Here is a 20,890-nt window from a genome sequence, read left to right as displayed (position 1 = left end):
AGGAGGAGAAGATCTAAGTTTAAGAGAATCAACATCAAGCGAAAGTCTATCAACGTTCCTAGCCAAATCATCAACTTTGAGCAATTTTTCTTCAAGCAAGGCATTAAAATTCTCTTGAGAGATCATAAATTCTTTCACACTGTTCTCAAAATCAGAGGACATCTTATTAAAATTAACATAAGAATTATTGTAGGAATTTCCATAATTATTAGAGGAATTACTAGGGAACGGTCTAGCATTAAAGTTTCCTCTATAAGCATTGTTTCCAAAACTATTCCTACCAACAAAAATCACATCCATAGATTCATTATTATTCTCAATCAAAGTAGACAAAGGCATATCATTGGGATCAAGAGGAGTATTTTTAGTAGCAAACAATTTCATAAGTTCATCCATCTTTCCACTCAAAACATTGATTTCTTCTATAGCATGCACTTTTTTACTAGAAGATCTTTCGGTGTGCCATTGAGAATAATTAGCCATAATATTATCAAGAAGTTTTGTAGCATCTCCTAACGTGATTTCCATAAACGTGCCTCCCGCGGCCGAATCTAAGAGATTTCCAGAAGCAAAGTTCAAACCGGCATAGAAATTTTGTATGATCATCCATAAATTCAGACCATGAGTAGGGCAATTGCGAAGCATCAATTTCATTCTTTCCCAAGATTTGGCAACATGCTCATGATCTAGTTGCTTAAAATTCATAATATCGTTCGAAGAGTGATCATCTTAGCGGGAGGAAAATACTTAGAGATAAAAGCATCTTTGCACTTGTTCCAAGAATCAATACTATTTTTAGGCAAAGACGAAAACCAAACTTTAGCACGATCTCTAAGTGAAAACAGAAATAACTTCAATTTAACAATATTGTTATCCGTATCTTTCTTCTTTTGCATATCACACAAATCAACAAAGTTGTTTAGATGAGTAGCGGCATCTTCACTAGGAAGGCCGGCGAATTGATCTTTCATAACAAGATTCAGCAAAGTAGTATTGATTTCACAAGACTTAACATCATTAAGAGGAGCAATCGGAGTACTAAGGAAATCATTATTATTCGTATTCTAGAAATCGCACAAATTGGTATTATCTTGCACCATGGCAACAAGTAATCCAACACACAAGCAAACAGAAAAAGGCAAGCAAAAAAGAGAGGAGGAGATTGAGAAATAGAGGGCAAATAAAACGGCAAGGGTGAAGTGGGGGAGAGGAAAACGAGAGGCAAATGGCAAATGATGTAAATGTCAGGGAGATGAGTTTGTGATGGGTACTTGGTATGCCTTGACTTGAGTGAAGACCTCCCCGGCAACGGCGCTAGAAATCCTTCTTGCTACGTCTTGAGCTTGCGTTGGTTTTCCTTGAAGAGGAAAGGGTGATGCAGCAATAGTAGTGTAAGTATTTCCCTCAGTTGAGAACCAAGGTATCAATCCAGTAGGAGGCTCCTCAAAAGTCCCACGCACCTACACAAACAAACAAAGAACTCGCAACCAATGCAATAAAGGGATTATCAATCCTTTCACGGCCACTTGCGAAAGTGAGATATGATAGAGATAGTATGATAAGATAAATATATTTTTGGTATTTTATAATATAGATGCAAAAAGTAAAGATGCAAATAAAAGTAGATTGGAAGCAAATATGATAAGAGATAGACCCGGGGGCCATAGGTTTCACTAGAGGCTTCTCTCAAGATAGCATAATTATTACGGTGGGTGAACAAATTACTAACGAGCAATTGATAGAAAAGCGAATAATTATGAGATTATCTAGGCATGATCATGTATATAGGCATCACGTCCGCAACAAGTAGACCGACTCCTGCCTGCATCTACTACTATTACTCCACACATCGACCGACTCCTGCCTGCACATCTAGAGTATTAAGTTCATAAGAACAAAGTAACACAGTAAGCAAGATGACATGATGTAGAGGGATAAACTCATGCAATATGATATAAACCCCATGTTTTGATCCTCGATGGCAACAATACAATACGTGCCTTGCAACCCCTGCTGTCACTGGGAAAGGACACCGCAAGATTGAACCCAAAGCTAAGCACTTCTCCCATGGCAAGCAAGATCAATCCAGTAGGCCAAACCAAACTGATAATTCGAAGAGACTTGCAAAGATAACCCAATCATACATAAAAGAATTCAGAGGAGATTCAAATATTTCTCATAGATAAACTTGATCATAAACCGACAATTCATCGGATCTCGACAAACACACCGCAAAAAGAGTTTACATCGAATAAATCTCCACAAGAGATGGGGAGAACATTGTATTGAGATCCAAAAAGAGAGAATAAGCCATCTAGCTAATAACTATGGACCCGTAGGTCTGTGTTAAACTACTCACAACTCATCGGAGGGGCTATAGTGTTGATGTAGAAGCCCTCCATGGTCGATTCCCCCTCCGGCAGAGCGCCGGCGAAGGCTCCAAGATGGGATCTCGCGGATACAGAAGGTTACGGCGGTGGAAATTGTGTTTCGTTGGCTCCCTGGATGTTTTCGGGGTATGTAGGCTTATATAGGAGGAAGAAGTATGTCGGTGGCCGCCCGAGGGGCCCAAGAGACAGGGGGCGCGCCCTACCCTCTCGTGGCCGCCTCGGCTGCTTATTGACTTGCACTCCAAGTCCCCTGGATCACGTTCGTTCCAAAAATCATGCTCCTAAAGGTTTCATTCCGTTTGGACTCCGTTTGATATTCCTTTTCTTCAAAATACTGAAATAGGCAAAAAAAACAGCAATACGGGCTGGGCCTCCGGTTAGTAGGTTAGTCCCAAAAATGATATAAATGTGTAAAATAAAGCCCATAAGCATCCAAAAGGGGTAATATAATAGCATGGAACAATCAAAAATTATAGATCCTGCCTTGAGCCAATCCAGCCACATGCCAGCCCGGATTCGAGCCCAGCATGATCGGAACCGGACAGAACTCAACCACCCATTAAGGATAGTTCGTGTCCGCCGCAGGAAGGAATACTCGAATTTTTCCCACCCACTCACCACATTGAATACTCCTTGGATCCATGAAGCCCAGACATATGGGACCTCATGCACGTTAAACAGCTGCCAAACGAGACAGTCCATCACTACTGGGCTAAATTTCTCCTGGTGAAGAACAGGATGGCACCTTGCTGCGAAAAAGAGATAATTAAAGCCTTCTAGTTCAACTACAAGGACGAGGGCCTCTTAAACGCCCTCACACATCACCGAATTCAAAGCTTTAGCGAACTATCACACATGGTACGCAAGTATTGTGCCATGGAGAACAGGTGGAGGGCACAACAGATGAACATGGGGCCGCCGCCTGCCGCGCAACACGAAAAGTTTCATGTCAAACGAGCATACACACATCGATCACCAGAGCGCATTCCCGACGAAAATAAAACCAATCCAAGATCAGTATTGGACGAGCTGCTGGATAAACCATGCCCAATACACTCGGTCCTACTAGATGCAAACCCAACTGTCGGTGTCAAAACCGGCGGATCTCGGGTAGGGGGTCCCGAACTGTGCTCTAGGTGGATGGTAACAGGAGACAAGGGACACGATGTTTTACCCAGGTTCGAGCCCTCTTGATGGAGGTAAAACCCTACGTCCTGCTTGATTAATATTGATGATATGGGTAGTACAAGAGTGGATCTACCACAAGATCAAGGAGGCTAAACCCTAGAAGCTAGCCTATGGTATGATTGTTGTAATGGAGGTTATGTCCTACGGACTAAAGCCCTCCGGTTTATATAGACACCGGAAAGGGCTAGGGTTACACAGAGTCGGTTACAATGGTAGGAGATCTACATATCCGTATTGCCAAGCTTGCCTTCCACGCCAAGGAAAGTCCCATCCGGACACGGGACGGAGTCTTCAATCTTGCATCTTCGTGGTCTTGGAGTCCGGCGGACGATGATAGTCCGGCTGTTCAGACACCCCCTAGTCCAGGACTCCCTCAGTAGCCCCTGAACCTGGCTTCAATTACGATGAGTCCGGCGCACATAATGTTCGGCATTGCAAGGCGGGTTCCTCCTTTGAATAATCCAGAAAAGATTGTGAACACCAAGATAGTGTCCGGCTCTGCAAAATAAATTCCGCATTCCACCGTAGAGAGAATAAAATGTACACAAGTTCAATCTGCTGACGTATTTTGCGGCATGACGTCACACCACTACCAAGCCTTTACTTGAATTTTTTTTATTATATCGCCTCAGCGCGTTTAGCGAAGCGGTTTCCTTGGCACGTCTTGTCGAAGCAGAGATCGTGTTCCCCTTATTCCAGGATTCTCATCAATACGGACGTGGGTAACCCAACCGCGCCCATCGCCACGCCTCCTCTATCGAAGGCGAATCCCAAACGGTCACGGAGACGGCTCTTGGTATTCCCCCTCTTTATAATAGGACCAAGGCTCGTTTCTTCTCTTCAATCTTCCATTGAATCCTCTCCTTGCTCCAAGTTCCAAACACTCAGAGCCCCAGATTCGAGCGCTTCGGACTTTCAACAATGTCCGGCTCCGACCTTCAGGGCCGGTGGATGCCCTCCTCCGTCACGGAGGAGGACGTGCTAAAGTTGCGTGAGGCCAAGTACCTGTCTTACGAGGTTTTGCACAGGCTGCCCACCGAAGGGCAGGCCATCCCCACCCCCGAGCCCGGCGAGTATGTAGTCTTTGTATCCCACCTCCGTCGGGGTTTAGGCTTCCCGACGGATCCTTTTGTGAGAGGGCTCATGTTTTACTACGGGTTGGAATTCCACGACTTGGCTCCGGAGTCCATCCTCCATATTTCCGTGTTTATTGTCGTCTACGAAGCCTTCCTCCGTGTTGCCCCCCACTTTGGCCTGTGGCTGAAGACCTTCAATGTGGAGCCGAAGATGATCGGGGGGCGCCAAGCAGAGTGCGGCAGGGCGGCCATAAGTAGGAGGGCTGATGCCCCGTGGCCCGAGGGCTCCTTCCAAGAGGAGCTTGGCTTTTGGCAGCGGGAGTGGTTCTATATCACCGCTCTGAAGGGCAGCAGGCAGAAGCCGCTGCCCCCATTCCGCTCAGGACCTCCACGACGGTTGATGTCGTGGGTCAACCAAGGGCTCAATTGGGGGCCGTCAAAAGACGTGCCCCTATTGCAGGGCCGGATTCAAGACCTCCAGGCAAGGGAGATCGATCTGGTCGTGGTGATGCAGGTTATGCTAATTAGGCGTCTCCTGCCCTGCAAACGCCGTCCTCTCCGGCTATGGGAGTTCAATCCGGAGGGACCAAGGATTCTCCAACACTTCATGGGTACGACACCCGTGGAGATGTACAAGTTGTTCTTCGGATCACAGGCGGTGTGTCCGGAATTGACCGAGGATGCCGGCCTAAGCTGCAATCGCCCGGATACTCGAGTAAGTAGCTCAATGTTCGGACGTACCGTTTGTTTGCTTTTTATAATTCGCTTTTTAACCCGTTATCCTCCAACAGGAGTGGATAGCGCAAGCAAAGCTGATAAGGTGTCCGGCCCCCCTCCCAGAGACCGCGCCGGAGCCCGTGCTGGTCAGAATGTTGGAGGTCGCGCCTTCAGAAGGAGGCGAAGGGGAAAATAGAGGAACTACCGCCTCGCCCAAGGGGGCACTTGAAGAAGGGGGGATCGAGAATCCCTCCCTCCAGGGGGAGAAGAGGACCGCCTCCGAAGACCCGGAGGTCAAAGCCTCTAAGCGGGGGGAAAAATCTTCACCAAAGGGTCCTGCGTCCAGGGAGGCCCCGGCCGTACAATCTTCTCTAAAGAATCAGCCCTCCAGCGAGCCGTGAGTAGGAAAAGAGGAGTTCATTAATAAGAAACATCCTTATTTGTGCTTCTGAGGATAACCGAAATCTTTACCTTGTAGTTCGGATCTGCGACCTTCTCAGATGAGCTCGTCTTCGGGGGATCTTCGTCCGGAGATGATGGAGAGCGAGACGCCTCCGTCTGCTGCGCCGTCGGATAGGGCGGACAAGCCTGAAGTGTCGTCACGGAGGGTATCCCCGAGCACGGCAGAGCCGAAGAGTTCGGCGCCAACTAGTATTCGGCCGGGGGAGCTGAAGGATCTGCTTGAGAGGGCGTCCGTCTCAGAAGATCACCGTGCATTGATGAGCATGGTGATTGGAAGGATTTCGTACGCCGAAAGCGGATTGCATAATGCCGTCAGGAGTTTGCTGGCGGGGTTTGAGGTACGTAAAAATGATGCGCCTTTTTGACAGTTTTGCACATAAAAGTGCGCCCTGTATAGATAGTAGCCCCTGAGACTCGGTAGGTTGTCGAAAGCGACAGCGTGCCGAGGATCAAAATCGCAGGTATTGAGTGTCGCCTTTCCTATGCAGGTGGCGGATAGTCCGGGGGCTGGCCGGACTAATGGAGTTGCCGAATTAATGCGGCAACTCGATGTAGCGGATGCAGACATCGCGCTGGTCAACAAGCGACTTGACGAGTCGCAAGGTAAATTGATTCTCCGTAGTCACCTATTAAGGGAGCTAAAGCCCACCTCTTACAATATTTATGCTTGACGCAGATGGTGCTGCTACTGTGGAGAGCCTTCGGGCAGAACTTGCTCAAGCCAAGGAGCAAGCCAGAAGGAGTGATGCAGCTGCCTCGAGGGCGGCCGCGGAGTTTAGAAGCCGAAAGGGCTGCACACTGCCGAAGCAGGGAAGGGATGGCCGAATTGGCCGTTAAATTGAAGGATGCTACCGACCGCAATGAGGCTCTCGAAAAGGAGCGCCTATCAGAGCGAGAAGACCTGGGGAAGGCCACCGCCGAAGCCAAGGATGCCCGTTCTGCAATGCGGGCTATGAAGGAGGAGCTGCGTCAGGCCGGAGACATTGTGGCTGGCAAGCCTTTTCTGCTACACCGCAGGTTTACGGATCCAAAGTATGCCCAGCTTGGCCAGCTGTGGGGTCCGGAGGATCCATATATGGACTTAGCGGCGAGTGCGGCGGATGCTGTTGTGCACTTCCAAAGTCAGAAGGATCACAAGACGGAAGAGCTATTTTGGTCTCAATTCCATAGTCCGGATCGTTCACTTCCGATGATCGATCGGTTGGCCGAATGGGCTGAGCTGAATAGGTTGTCCGGACTTGCCATGACGGATATCGTGACCCATGTCTGGCCGGAGAGGCCCAAGCCGAAGAGCTATTCGGCTTATTGCAGCAGTTTCTTAGGGCGGTGCCGCATATCAAGGAGGTGAAGCGGTCGGCCTACATAGAGGGTGCGCGGATGGCCCTTGCCCGTGTGAAGGGACAGAGATGGATGCCGCCGCTGTAGCAACCCAGGGTTCGGACGAAAGCCGGTTACCCACCGAGCACTATTTTGGGGAAGTTATGTGTGGTGCTCGTGTAATAGAGTCGCAGTGCTCGAAAAATGTTACGTTCAAATGAACGTTTTATTTTGTAGAACAATGGTTATGATGTAATCGCTTTTTATACTTGTGCGTTCCAAATATTGAAATATCTCCTATGCGGCCGTTTATGTATACGTGTGTATAACCTGAAAGATGGCAGTCTTCAGCTTCAGCCCCCACGCACAAGGTGCGGGGGTGTTCGCAAAAATAGCGCATTTTCACACTTAATCCGACGCCTCGGTCCTGTTGAGGAGGTGGTAGCATAGCAAATGAGGCAACCGGACTATGATGCTTTATCACTTTCACTTAGCCATTGGAGTTCGAGGGTGGGTCTACGATATAGCCCCTGGGGGCACCGCGCTCTCTGAATTCGGGGCGCGTGTGTGCCTGACCGGGAAACTGTCCTTCGTCAAAGCGGAGGAATTCTAAACATTCCGGTGGTCGATCGAGTGGTTGACCAGTCTCTCGCTGTATCATGACAGTCAGTTTTCGGCTTTCTCTACTGAGGTGCTCGCCCAGCCGAACTGGGGCACAATCGTAGTAGTTCTCCTGGTGCCGCGTTAGCCGATGATACGCAACGTAAGGCAGCAAAACACAGGAGCCGGGCAAACCCAACATTTGACCAAAGACATGATTCGGAGCTGATGCATATAAGGCCTAACTCGAGACGCCGAACACTACCTAAGGTGTTCGGTCTTTATAATAATGGGCAGAACAATGCCCTAAGCCCCTAGTGTCCAGGTACGGGCAAGGTCTTCTGACGCAGCCGATACCAAAACGTCAGGCTCCACTCTGGTTATAAAGAGAAACCAGGGGATTATAGCAACAAGAGACAGTAAAAAAGGTTTACGCAGGGTCTTAATCTGAAAAGAATCCTTGCGACGGGTCCCTACTGCACGTCTGCGCCTGTGTCTCCATTGTGCCGTTATCCTGGACGGGTGTGCACGTTGTTCATCTGTAAAAAGAGAGGAACTTAGTTTTAAAGGAAATCGTGCGAAAAGAAAAAAAGGTATATGAAAAATATTAATAAGTAAAGTGGAGTCTATATTAGCTCGTTGTTGCTTATACGCACAGCCCCTTGTGAAGGGGTGTGAGGCTAGGGAGCCCCTAGCTTATTTATGCCGGACTCGTCTAGCCGTATCCGGGGTCTTTAAATGACCCTCGCAATGAAATGATGCCACGTGGACCGGGCATTTTAAGTGTAAGAGACGCGTAATGTGGTATGGCGTTGAAGCGGACAAAAGCTTCACGTCCCAATAGTGCTTGATAGCTACTTTTGAACGGGGCGACATGAAAGATTAGTTTTTCGCGTCGGAAGTTGTTCGGTGACCCGAACACAACTTCTAGTAATAAGGAGCCTGTGCACTTGGCGTAAAGGCCTGGCGTCACTCCTTTAAAGGAAGTGCGGCTATGTCGAATTTTAGTACGGTCTATCCCCAACTTGCGGATTGTGTTTGGATATAGCAGGTTTAGATCGCTGCCTCCGTCCATCAGGACTTGTGTAAATTGTAGTCCGTCGATTATAGGATCCAATATCAGAGCAGTCCATCCTGCATTCCGAACACTTCTGGAATAATCCAGCTGGTCAAAAGTGATTGGTTTTGACATCCAATCTCAAGGTTCCGCTGGGGTGGACCGTGCGAGACCCGTCTTAGCGGGTGCCGCATTGTTTTTCCGTATTATCACATGAAGTGAGTTTACTGCTTTGACTTCTTGTGGGAAAGTCTTTTGTTTTCCGGTGCTCTGCTGGTGGGGTTTATCATCATCCTCGCTTGATGCGTCGAGCCCCTTGTGTTCGGCGTTTAGTCGGCGGGACTGTTTGAAAACCCAACAATCTCGGTGGGTGTGGTTTGCAGGCCTTCCGGGGGTACTGTGGATTTGACATATCCGATCCAAAATTTTGTTTAAGTTGCATAGCTCATCACTGTTATCCTTAAGAGGCAGTGTTTTGTTGTTTGGCCGCGAGCTTTTGAATCCGGCGTTGACCGTCGTATTCTTTGGGCTTTTTTCTTTATTCCGGCGCTGATCCTTTCTGCGCCATGATTTTCCGTTTCCATCTCTAATCTCGGATGTACTCGGGTCGCTGGTGCTGCATCTTGCTAGCCAGCTATCTTCCCTCGCGCAAAAGCGGGTCATGAGGCTTGTTAGCACGGACATTGTCCTCGGCTTCTCTTGGCCGAGGTGTCTGGCAAGCCATTCATCTCGGACGTTGTGTTTAAAAGCTGCTAAGGCTTCGGCATCCGGACAGTTGACTATTTGGTTCTTTTTAGTAAGGAACCTGTTCCAGAATTTGCGCGCTGACTCTCCGGGCTGTTGAGTTATATGACTTAGATCGTCTGCATCCGGAGGGCGGACATAAGTCCCTTGAAAATTTGCTCTAAATGCGTCCTCGAGCTCTTCCCAACTTCCAACAGTGTTTTCCGTGAGGCTTTTGAGCCAGTGCCGAGCTGGCCCTTTGAGCTTGAGGGGTAGATATTTTATGGCGTGGAGATCATCTCCTCTAGCCATATGTATGTGTAGTATGTAATCCTCTATCCAGACTCTAGGGTCTGTTGTTCCTTCGTAGGACTCTATGTTTATGGGTTTAAACCCTGCTGGGAATTCATGATCCAGCACCTCATTGGTGAAACATAGTGGGTGTGCGGCGCCCCTGTATTTGGGTGTACCGCTGTCTTCGGACACTTGGCGTGTTGTGTTACTTCCAGGGGCCCTCTTTTTTGGCCTGTAAATGGACCTGGCTGGGCCATCTGTTTTCCCAGGGTCATGAGTCGGCTTGTGTGCGGCGCCGCTTGTAGATTTTGGCCTATCATCTGGCCGTCTATCCGGCCAGGCGGCCTCTTTGTTTTTTGACTGTGGGGGCTCTATGGCTTCCTCCTCAAATTCTGGCAGCAGCTTGCGCTTCGGGTAGCTCTTTGATTGATGGCCATTGCCATATTTGTCTGCGGTTTTGAGCACTTTGCTCCACCTCATTCTGAGTATGTCTTCCGCTGTTTTGAGCTTCCGTTTTTCCTTCTTCAAGCTTCTTGCGGTGGCGACGAGTCTTCCGTGAAGGTTCTTATGCTCCGGTAGTATGTCCGGTGTGAGGTCGTCCGGACTGCTGGTTTCGCCGGGATTGGATTGATTATCCGATTCGTCCTGTTCGGACGGTTGCTTGGTTGCATGTTCGTCGTCCACTGGTTTGCCCTGCTCTAACGCTGGGTCATTAGGAATGATGTCTTTGCCGAGGCGGGGCTTAGGGCGGTGCTTGCGTCGTTGCTTTGGTTGTTTAAGGCGGGATTATCCTTTGCCGCGCCCCGTTGTTCCTCGTCGTCGCTTACTTTTGGGGTATCCACCATATATACGTCATGTGTTGGGCTGGTCTTCAAGTGCCCTGTAGGCGCTGGTTCTTGATCGTCTCCGGCATCGTCGTCCATACCGTCGATGTCTTCGGAGTCATAGTCTAGCATGTCTGTTAGATCGTCGACAGTGGCTACAAAGTGGGTGGTGGGTGGGCTTTGAATTTCTTTGTTGTCCGCATCCCAACCATCCTGGCCATAATCCGGCCAGGGCTCTCCGGATAGCGAGAGATGCTTTAGCGAATTTAGGATGTCGCCAAAGGGCGAGTGCTGAAAGATGTTCGCAGCGGTGAACTCCATGATTGGCGCCCAATCGGATTCGATTGGCAGGGGCACAGTAGGTTCGGAGTCCGGCAGGGAGCCCGGCACCTCGGAGTCATGAGCTTTATAGGGGACAAGGTCAATGTTCGGCTCCATCGCCGCGGAAGTTGCAGCCCCCGAGGCGGTGTCCAGCCACCGGTCCTCGATCTGGGCGACCGGCTCCGAACTGAGTGCCGGAGCGGATTCCTGTGCGGCCACCAAGGCACTGTCCGGCGGTAGAGCTAAATCATGCCCATCGTGACAGCGCGGCACGCTCGGCTGTGGCTCACGTCCGTCGAAGATCAAGTCCTCGTGGATGTCGGCCGTGAAGTTTAGCTTCCGAACCTGACCTGACGGCCAGGGGCGTAGCTTTCGATCTGCTCCAGATGGCCAAGTGAATTAGCCCGCAGTGCGAAGCCGCCGAATACGAAGATCTGTCCGGGGAGGAAAGTCTCACCCTGGATGGCGTTGTTGTTGATTGAAGGAGCCATCAAGCCTATCGGTGACAACACAGAGGAACTCTCAATGAAAGCACCAATGTCGGTGTCAAAACCGGCGGATCTCGGGTAGGGGGTCCCGAACTGTGCGTCTAGGCGGATGGTAACAGGAGACAAGGGACACGATGTTTTACCCAGGTTCGGGCCCTCTTGATGGAGGTAAAACCCTACGTCATGCTTGATTAATATTGATGATATGGGTAGTACAAGAGTGGATCTACCACGAGATCAAGGAGGCTAAACCCTAGAAGCTAGCCTATGGTATGATTGTTGTAATGGAGGTTATGTCCTACGGACTAAAGCCCTCCGGTTTATATAGACACTGGAGAGGGCTAGGGTTACACAGAGTCGGTTACAATGGTAGGAGATCTACATATCCGTTAGGGATGGTAATGGGGACAATCCCCTATGGGGATACCTACAACATCCCCATCCCCATCTATTCCCTATCATCCAACTCCATCCCCATTTACATGACTGGGGATGAAATTTCCCCATACCCATGCCCCACTGGGGAACGTGGCCCCATTAGGGTCCCCATCCCCACAAACAAATACTCATATACATATATGACACCCTATGATCAACATAAATACATGGTGTTGTCCTTGTCCTGCTAATGCCTATCTAGGTCGTATTGACTTCTTGGTCATGGTGGTAGCTGAAGTGAGGATGTGAGATAGGTTTAAGGGTTTTTTCAGAGCTTTTTTTGTTTTCGCAAGTTTGTTTGTGAATATTTTAACGTTGACCGCAGTGTTACGGTTACTAACCGGGTCCCTGATGGGTATTGGGTCTGGGGAATAGGATATCGTCCCCATCACCGTTGTACCCTATGGGGAATAAATTAGTTTGGTAAATATCCCCATGGGGATGTTTTTCGCCCATCCCCACCCCCTAATAGATGAAATCCCCACGGGTTTGGCGGGTATGGGGCCCCGTTGCCATCCCTAATATCCGTATTGCCAAGCTTGCCTTCCACGCCAAGGAAAGTCCCATCCGGACACGGGACGGAGTCTTCAATCTTGCATCTTCGTGGTCTTGGAGTCCGGCGGACGATGATAGTCCGGCTGTCCGGACACCCTCTAGTCCAGGACTCCCTCACCAACCATCAGACTTTGAGCCTGTAGGGTGGTGAGACAAGTAGACAAACATGGCGAGTCTTGGGCCTTACACCTCCAGATAAACAGTTCGGAGCCTTAACACAGGACTACAATGTCCTCACGGTCTATGAGACGTTCGCCTCAAACAATAAAAGGAAAAAGGCTCTTCGAGAGCTCAGTCAGATATATAAAGTAACGGCTGCACACCCATGGGCAACCACTCTTATCACCTTCAATAAGAAGGACGAGCCAAGCCCCCACACCAGCCACACACCGGCCGCACTGGTCCTTGACCCCATCATCGATGGTTTCCGACTGACTAAAGTGCAAATGGACGGAGGCAGTGGCCTCAACCTCATTTATGAGGATACTCTCGACAAGATGCAGTTCAACAGGTATCGCATCGAACGCGGCCATACGACATTCCGAGGTATTATACCCGGTAGGGAGGCACACTGCTTGGGACGCGTAACCCTGGACGTTGTGTCTGGCACACCCGATAGCTATAGATCCGAACCCCTACTATTTCACATTGTGCCCTTTCATAGAGGATACCACGCCCTTCTAGGACGTGAGGCATTCTCAAGATTTCAGGCTATACCACATTACGAGTATATGAAACTCAAAATTCCAGGGCCCAACAGGGTGATCTCACTAAAAAGCGATCCGAGCAAAGCCCTGTGAGCCGAAAATAAGACGGCATCCCTCACTCTAGAGGCACTATCTGAAGCCCTCGCGGCCGAAGAATTGATAGCGCTACGCACTACAGTCGACAGGGACGACGTGGTTCCCAGTAAAAGACAAAAATCCACATCATTCAAGCCAGCAGATGAAATAGTAAAATTTCAAGTGCACCTAACAGATCCCAATGAAACAGCATCCATAGGAGCACAGCTGGACCCCGCAATCGACGAGGCTCTAAGTAAATTTCTGCGTGAAAACTGGGAAATATTCACCTGGCACCCCTCAGATATGCCAGGAATCCCATGCAGGTTGGCAGAGCACATCCTAAACATCCTCAAAGGCTTCAAGCCGGTGAAACAAACTCTACACCGATTTCCCAAACCTAAATGACAAGCTATGGGCGAAGAGCTCGCAAAACTGCTGGAGGCCGGATTCATCTGCGAGATCAAGCACCCCGAGTGCCCAAGAAGGACAAGTCATGGCGGCTTTGCATCGATTTTAAAGACCTCAACAAGGCCTGCCCTAAGCACCATTTCCCCTTGCCAAGAATAGACCATATCATCGATGCCACCGCCAGACATGACTCGCTATGCTTCCTCGACGCATACTCCGGATACCACCAGATTAAGATGAAGGAGTCCAACCAGGCGACAACCACATTCATCACCCCTTAGGGACTTTCTACTTCAATACCATGTCATTTGGGCTAAAACGCAGGAGCCACATACCAATGCATGATTCAAACATGCCTCGGGAGTCAAATCGGCAGGACGGTCGAGGCATACGTGGATGACGTGGTTGTCAAAACCAAAAACATCGACCAACTGATAGACGACCTCCACCAAACATTCGACAACTTGCGAGCCTATGATATATGGCTCAACCCGGAAAAATGCGTCTTCGGGGTCCCTGCCGGGGAATTACTTGGATTCATTATTTCCCATAGAGGAATCGAGGCCAACCAAAAATCAGAGTGCTGTCCCAGCTCGCAATACCAATAGAGCTCAAACATGTCCAAAAGTTTGCTGGATGTGTGGCAGCTTTGAGCCATTTCATATCTCACCTCGGAGAGAAAGCACTGCCACTCTACAGACTACTCAAAAAGACCACGAACTTCCAATGGACAGATGAAGCAACTGCGGTGCTTGAGAAGATCAAAACCCTCCTCGCGAGTAACCCTATCCTCGCCGCACCTAGCGTTGGCGAGCCCATGCTACTATACATTTCAGCCACCAATCATGTGGTCGCGCGGTGCTCGTCGTGGAGTGGGAGTCTGAGGGCCACAAGTTCCAAGTCCAGAAGCCAGTCTATTACATGTCTGAAGTACTTAAGCCATGCAAATCACGATTCCCACACTATCAAAAGATAGCCTATACGGTTTTCATGGCATCCCGAAAGCTCCGACACTACTTCCAAGAATGTTCAGTCATAGTGGTATTAGAGGTCCCCTTGAATGATGTAATCAACAACAGGGACGCCACGGGCCGCAATGCTAAATGGGCCATTGAGCTCCTTCCTTTGAAAATAACATACAAACTGCGTCGAGCTATTAAATCTCATGTGATGTCCGATTTTACAGTCGAATGGACTAAAACCGAACTACCCCGGGAATACAGTTCATATTCGCACTGGACGATGTACTTCGACGGCTCAAAAATGCTAGATAGACTGGGGGCCGGGGTGATTCTAATATCCTTTACAGGCGACACTGTTCTATACGTCCTACAAATAGTGTACACATACTCCAACAGTGCAGCCGAATATGAAGCGCTACTACATGGTCTTCAGATGGCCACGTCCATGGGGTGCAACGCCTCGAAGTACGGGGAGATTCAAACCTACCGATCTCGCAAGTCAACAGTGAATTCGACACCAAGGATCCCAAAATGGCAGCATACAGAAACCTAGTCCTTCGGATATCGGCCAGGTTCAAGGGCCTAAAATTCCACCATGTCTCTAGAGACAGCAATCAAGCCACAGACGTTCTCGCCCTCATGGGCGCCAATTGCGACCCAGTTCCCAAAAACACTTTCCTCGAGCGGCTCTTCAAGCCCTCTGTCATATGGTAGGATGATGCCGTCGGGGCACTAATCAATGAGCCCGCTAACAATATGTCCCCACAGAATGAACCTGACGATCACATCATTAGTGGTCCCGCATTCGAGGAAACATCTTCGGCCCACGAAATCATGACTGTAATCGCCCCTTGGACAGAACCTCTGCTCGCCTACCTCACGCGACAACAACACCCAGAGGATCAGACGGAGGCATGCCGTATAGTCCGGCGCTCTAAAGCATACAAAATCCATGAGGGTGAACTCTATAAAAAGAGCACTACAGAATACTTACAAAGATGCATCTCCGAAGAAGAGGGGCAGCAACTCCTGGGAGAAATACACGTGGGCATGGGCGGCCGCCACACGGCAGATCGGGCTTTGGTCTGCAAGGCTTTCCGAGCAGGATTCTTTTGGCCCTCCACCCACGAGGATGCCCGGACACTGGTCCAACATTGCGTCGGATGCCAGTTGTTCGCTAATCAAAGCCACATGCCTCACATAGCTCTTCGGATGATACTGATAACATGGCCTTTTGCGGTCTGGGGGCTCGACATGGTCGGGCCATTCAAAGGGGGGACAAAGAAAAAGAAGTACCTCTTGGCCAGGGTCGATAAATTCACCAAGTGGATTGACGCAAGACCCGTCACTTCGGCAGAATCCGGACCGGTTGTCGACTTCTTATCGGATGTCGTACACCGATATGGTGTCCCCCATAGCATAATTACTGATAACGGCACCAACTTCACCGCGCAGGAAGTCAAAGACTGGTGCGGCAAAATGGGCATTAAGATCAATTACGCTTCGGTGTACCACCCACAGACCAATGGATAGGTGGAACGGGCCAACGGGCTCATCATGAGTGGCATCAAACCTCGTCTGGTCCGGTCACTTAAACAATCAAATTGCCATTGTCTCCAGTAACTCGATTCCATATTATGGGGGCTGCACACTACTCCTAACTGATCAACTAGATACACACCATTTTTCATGGTATACGGTGCGAAAGCAGTCCTCCCATGCGACCTCATCCATGACGCGCCTCGAGTGCGCATGTACGAAGAAAAGGAAGCCGAACTGGATCGGCAGGACGACTTGGATGCTCTTGAAGGAGAACGAGATATAGCTCGGGCTCGATCCATGCTTTATCAGCAACAAGCACGGCGCTATCAAAATTGCGAAGTCCATGCGAAGACATACAACATGGGCGACCTCGTCCTCCGGCTCCCTAAAAAGCAGAAGCATAAACACTCGCCCAAATGGGAGGGCCCGTACATCATCGATGAAGTAATTATTGGAGGAGCATATCACCTTCGCCACCTGTCCGACAATTGCCTTGAGCCGAACCCGTGGAACGCAACCCGGTTGCGGCGCTTTTACACCTGAGTCCGCATACATCCTCAGCTCCTTTTTTGTTTTTTCCTCTAACTTTGATATGGAGAGCGTTCGTCTAAACCGAACTATATCAAGCTCGTACTATATACATCATTGAATGTAACTCCCAGCTTTACCTGGGAGCTTCCTTAGAAGAGCCGAATAATATAATATAAATCACATTCATTCTGATTGTAGCCTTATCATATCTTTCAAGCCAACATATGCACTTATTTGACTCAAGATCTTTGCCAAGCTGGGTTGTCTGGCTCCTGTGTTTACCCCTACATTCCCGATTGTTTGGCTAAGGACTAAAGGGAGCACCTCTGTGATTGTAATGACCAGGTTATCCGGGACCGTACCTCAGACTGGTGAAGCCGAAAGCTAGCGTTCTTATAGAATATAATAAGTCGGCCTAAGGGAAGTGAATATGGCCTCGCGCTTACCACCAGGGCTTTTTGCAACCATTGGTTCCCGTTGATCTTACGGATCCGGAGTATAATTTAGCCAAAGAAAGAAACCCTTGGAGGAACTATTTTCATCAAAAGATGTTTCTTATGTCAAACAGTAATATAACATAACTCTCCGCACATGTTTCGTCCGTTTGAGCCAGATGGCCGGATTGCCTGGTTCCCAAAGAGTTCCCTTGTTTCCCAAGGCACATAATACAGAACACTTCCCGATCACTGGTCGGGGAGGTAGAAGCCGATGGCCGGTTGAGACAACATTCTTTCAACATAAAAATAAGAATGAGGATCGAGCCCGATCAATGTCAAGTACATAGATACATAGAATTGACAAAACTATTCTCGGTCAGCATTGTCTATGAATTTCTCTAAAGCACAATCCTTCTAATAATAGTGAGCGGCGGGCATCACATCATCATACACCAAGCTAAGCACTATTTCTTGGCCGTCAGGGCCCACTGGACCAACTTGGGCCATATGCTCTGGGTCTAGCTTTGTGAAACTGGTCTTTACCATTGCCCAGGCCTCGCGTGCTCCTTCCCGGAAGACAAGATCTTCCAAAATTCAAACCTTCGCCGAGCTCCTTTAAAGCGACTGGGTAGTTCGGCCATGCCCTCTGGCGGCACATCTATCGGCCATAACGCCTTCGCCATGCTCCATCATTCTTGAAGCAGTTGCATCACAGGATATTTGGATTTGGCACGCTTTCTTTGGCATGCCCAGGTCTCACAATGACATCAATGTGCTACAATGATCGCCGTTGTTTGCGAGATTAACTGAAGGAAAAGCTCCTCCTTGCCACTATACTGTCAATGGACATGAGTACAACATGGGCTACTATCTGGTTGATGGTATCTATTCTCCATGGGCTATCTTTGTCAGCACCATCTCAAACCCAGTTGGCCAGAAAAAGGCTCACTTTGCCCAAACACAAGAAGCAGCTAGAAAAGATGTCGAGAGAGCATTTTGAGTTCTTCAGGTCAGTCTTGCAGTTGTTCATAGACTTGCAAAACAATGGGAACCGAAGAAATTGTGGGAGGTGATGACATATTATGTGATCATGCGCAACATGATCATCGAGGATGAGGGTGACGATGTTGCCGCAGCTCTGGAATTTGACAACATGAGTGATCCTATCCAACTTTCGGACCAGAATCCGGCCACATTTGAGGAGTTTATTCAAATGCATCAACAAATTCGGCATCGACCAACTCACGAGCAGCTGAAGGAAGATCTGATTGAGCATCAGTGGGCGGTGAAAGGGGACAACACCGTTGGTATGTACTTCCTCCGTCCGGAAATACTTGTCATTGAAATAGATGTATCTAGATGTATTTTAGTTCTAGATACATCCATTTTTATGACAAGTATTTCCTGACGGAAGGAGTAATATTTAACCTTTTTAAAATTTTAACTTATGCTGCATGCGGCTATTTGAACGTCTGTATCCTTTGCATGCGGCTATTTGATCATGCGGACTTGAAAAAAAATGAGAAAGGCAGGATGTATGCGGCTCGGTTGGATGGTTGCCTCCCGCATCCCTATCCGCAGACGGATGTAGGAGTTTTTTGCTGGTTGTCATTGGAGATGCCCTAAGGCCTTGTACAATGCAAGGTGCTTAGAGAAATAAACCGGGCTTTCCTTAAGCATCGGTGCTTATTTGTACCGGATAGATGCTTAACTAAGCGTCTCTCCTGTATAAATAGGCACAGGTGCTTTAAAAAAATTTGGTTTATTTTTTTAAGCACCTCACTAAGCATCTCTCATTGTACAAGGTCTAAGAGGACTACCTCTCCACTTGTATCGTTAGGTTGTGTATTTTTGATGGTACTTTATCTGTAAAGCGTGGCGTGAAAACTGAAGAGGAGAGAAGGGGCCCCTCGGGCGACGGGCTTTTTTAAAATCAAGAAGTTGTCTTTCTTCCTTCGTCACTCACTACTAGGAAAAGGCCTACTAATGGCGCACTGGTTTTTCCTACTAATGGCGCATTACCAGTGCGCCATTAGTATCACGCCACTAGTATTTTTTTACTAATGGCGCACCACTGGTGCGCCATTAGTATCTGGTATACTAATGGCGCACCAAGCAGTGCACCATTAGTATGTAACACCATGCGCCATTAGTGTGCCTCCCGGGGGGCCATACGTAAGCATGTGCTTTGTCATACTAATGGTGCATTCTGTGTTGATGCGCCATTAGTATCCTTTGGCATACTAATGGCGCACCTAGTGGTGATGCGCCGTTAGTATGAATATTTGGTTTTTTTTACTTTTTTGATTTTTGCACAGGTTACAAAATATATTATTGGACAGAATATAGACAGCAGCACACAGCAACATCAGATTCATCGAATACAATAGAAGATTAGTCTCCGAATACAATTCATCATATTAGTCTCCGAATTCAAAAGACCAAACAAAGATAAAACATTACAAGTCTCAAGACCGCGAGTATCGAGTTTGTCTTCACATTACAAGTCGATATCGATCATCTAAACTACCATCACATAGAAGAGAGTTGTAGTCATCACGATGAGCATCATCGCGATCAAACTGGTCTTCATCTGGTTCCTCCAACGCTCCCTCCTCTCTCCCGCTAGATAGCGGGCGTATCTAGATTCGGCCTCCGCCCTAGTGGTGTACCCTTTGTAACTGTTACCGCTGAAACGGTGAACCTGTCTCCGACACTCCTCCCAGTCGTCGTAGAGTCCGGGAACCTTACCCTTGTACACGACATACGACGGCATCTCTATGCACAAGCCAAACAACAGACAATACATAAGCAATATGTAAGTATGCAACAAAAGTATCGGAAGAGAAAAGCAAGACATTAATAGCACGATTCATGGTCCTACTAATAAATAGCATCGATTACATCTAAGTTGAACGACTGTCCAAACCAAAGATACATACAAATTAATTAAAGTTTAATTACAACATGAGCCAATCAATGTTTCAGAACTACACATCACTACTTTCGACTCGACTCATCGGACAGGAGCGTGGATGAAGCCGTCGTCTGTCGTGATGGTCATGAAATCGCGGTCATTGTCACCCTGCTTTTGTAGCATTCCATCTATCTCATTGTTGGACGGTTGATATCTGAGGAAGAACTACCCCGAGGTATGAAGGACATCTTGATGGATGATGTCCGCAAACTCCGACTGGATGCGAAAGAATTCTTGTCTGAGGTCTGCGTCCTGGATTTCCGACAAGTTCGCGGCCCAATCTTTGAGATTATCTGGTAGCAGAAGTTGATGATGGTCCCTTACGATCGTCCGCATGTGATGGAGGGCGTAGTAGGCATCCTTCTGACCGCTAGGCGACTGCTTGACGCAGCAGAACTTTGTATTGTGTGAGAACATGTGCTTGCCATACTTACGAACTGCCCTGGTGAAGGTGCCTCCAGATTTGGCGTAGCCGGGGAGAACATCATCAAGAACTTTCTTGACATTTGTGTAGTCTATCTTGGAGTTACGGTTCGGGTCGAAATACGTGGCCATGGAATATTTTAGGCTTAAGAGGATGAGTGTGCAATGTGTGTCACTGCACAGAACACGGAATGTTAGAAAAAAAAGAACGATCGAAATCTAAGAAATCATATGTTACGGGGCGGTTAAGGGATGACTTACTCGGGAAAGTAAGCCACAAGGAAGTTATCCTTATCTGGGTTTGCCAGAATGACGCCTTCGAGGTGTGAACTCACAACTTGGCGGTCCCCAGCGCTGCTCAAGTGCTTGGCACGC

This window comes from Triticum aestivum, chromosome 3B (assembly GCF_018294505.1).
Source record: "Triticum aestivum cultivar Chinese Spring chromosome 3B, IWGSC CS RefSeq v2.1, whole genome shotgun sequence".
NCBI lineage: Eukaryota > Viridiplantae > Streptophyta > Magnoliopsida > Poales > Poaceae > Triticum > Triticum aestivum.
The sequence above is the reverse complement of the archived record's forward strand: the minus strand, read 5'-3'. Positions refer to the sequence as shown.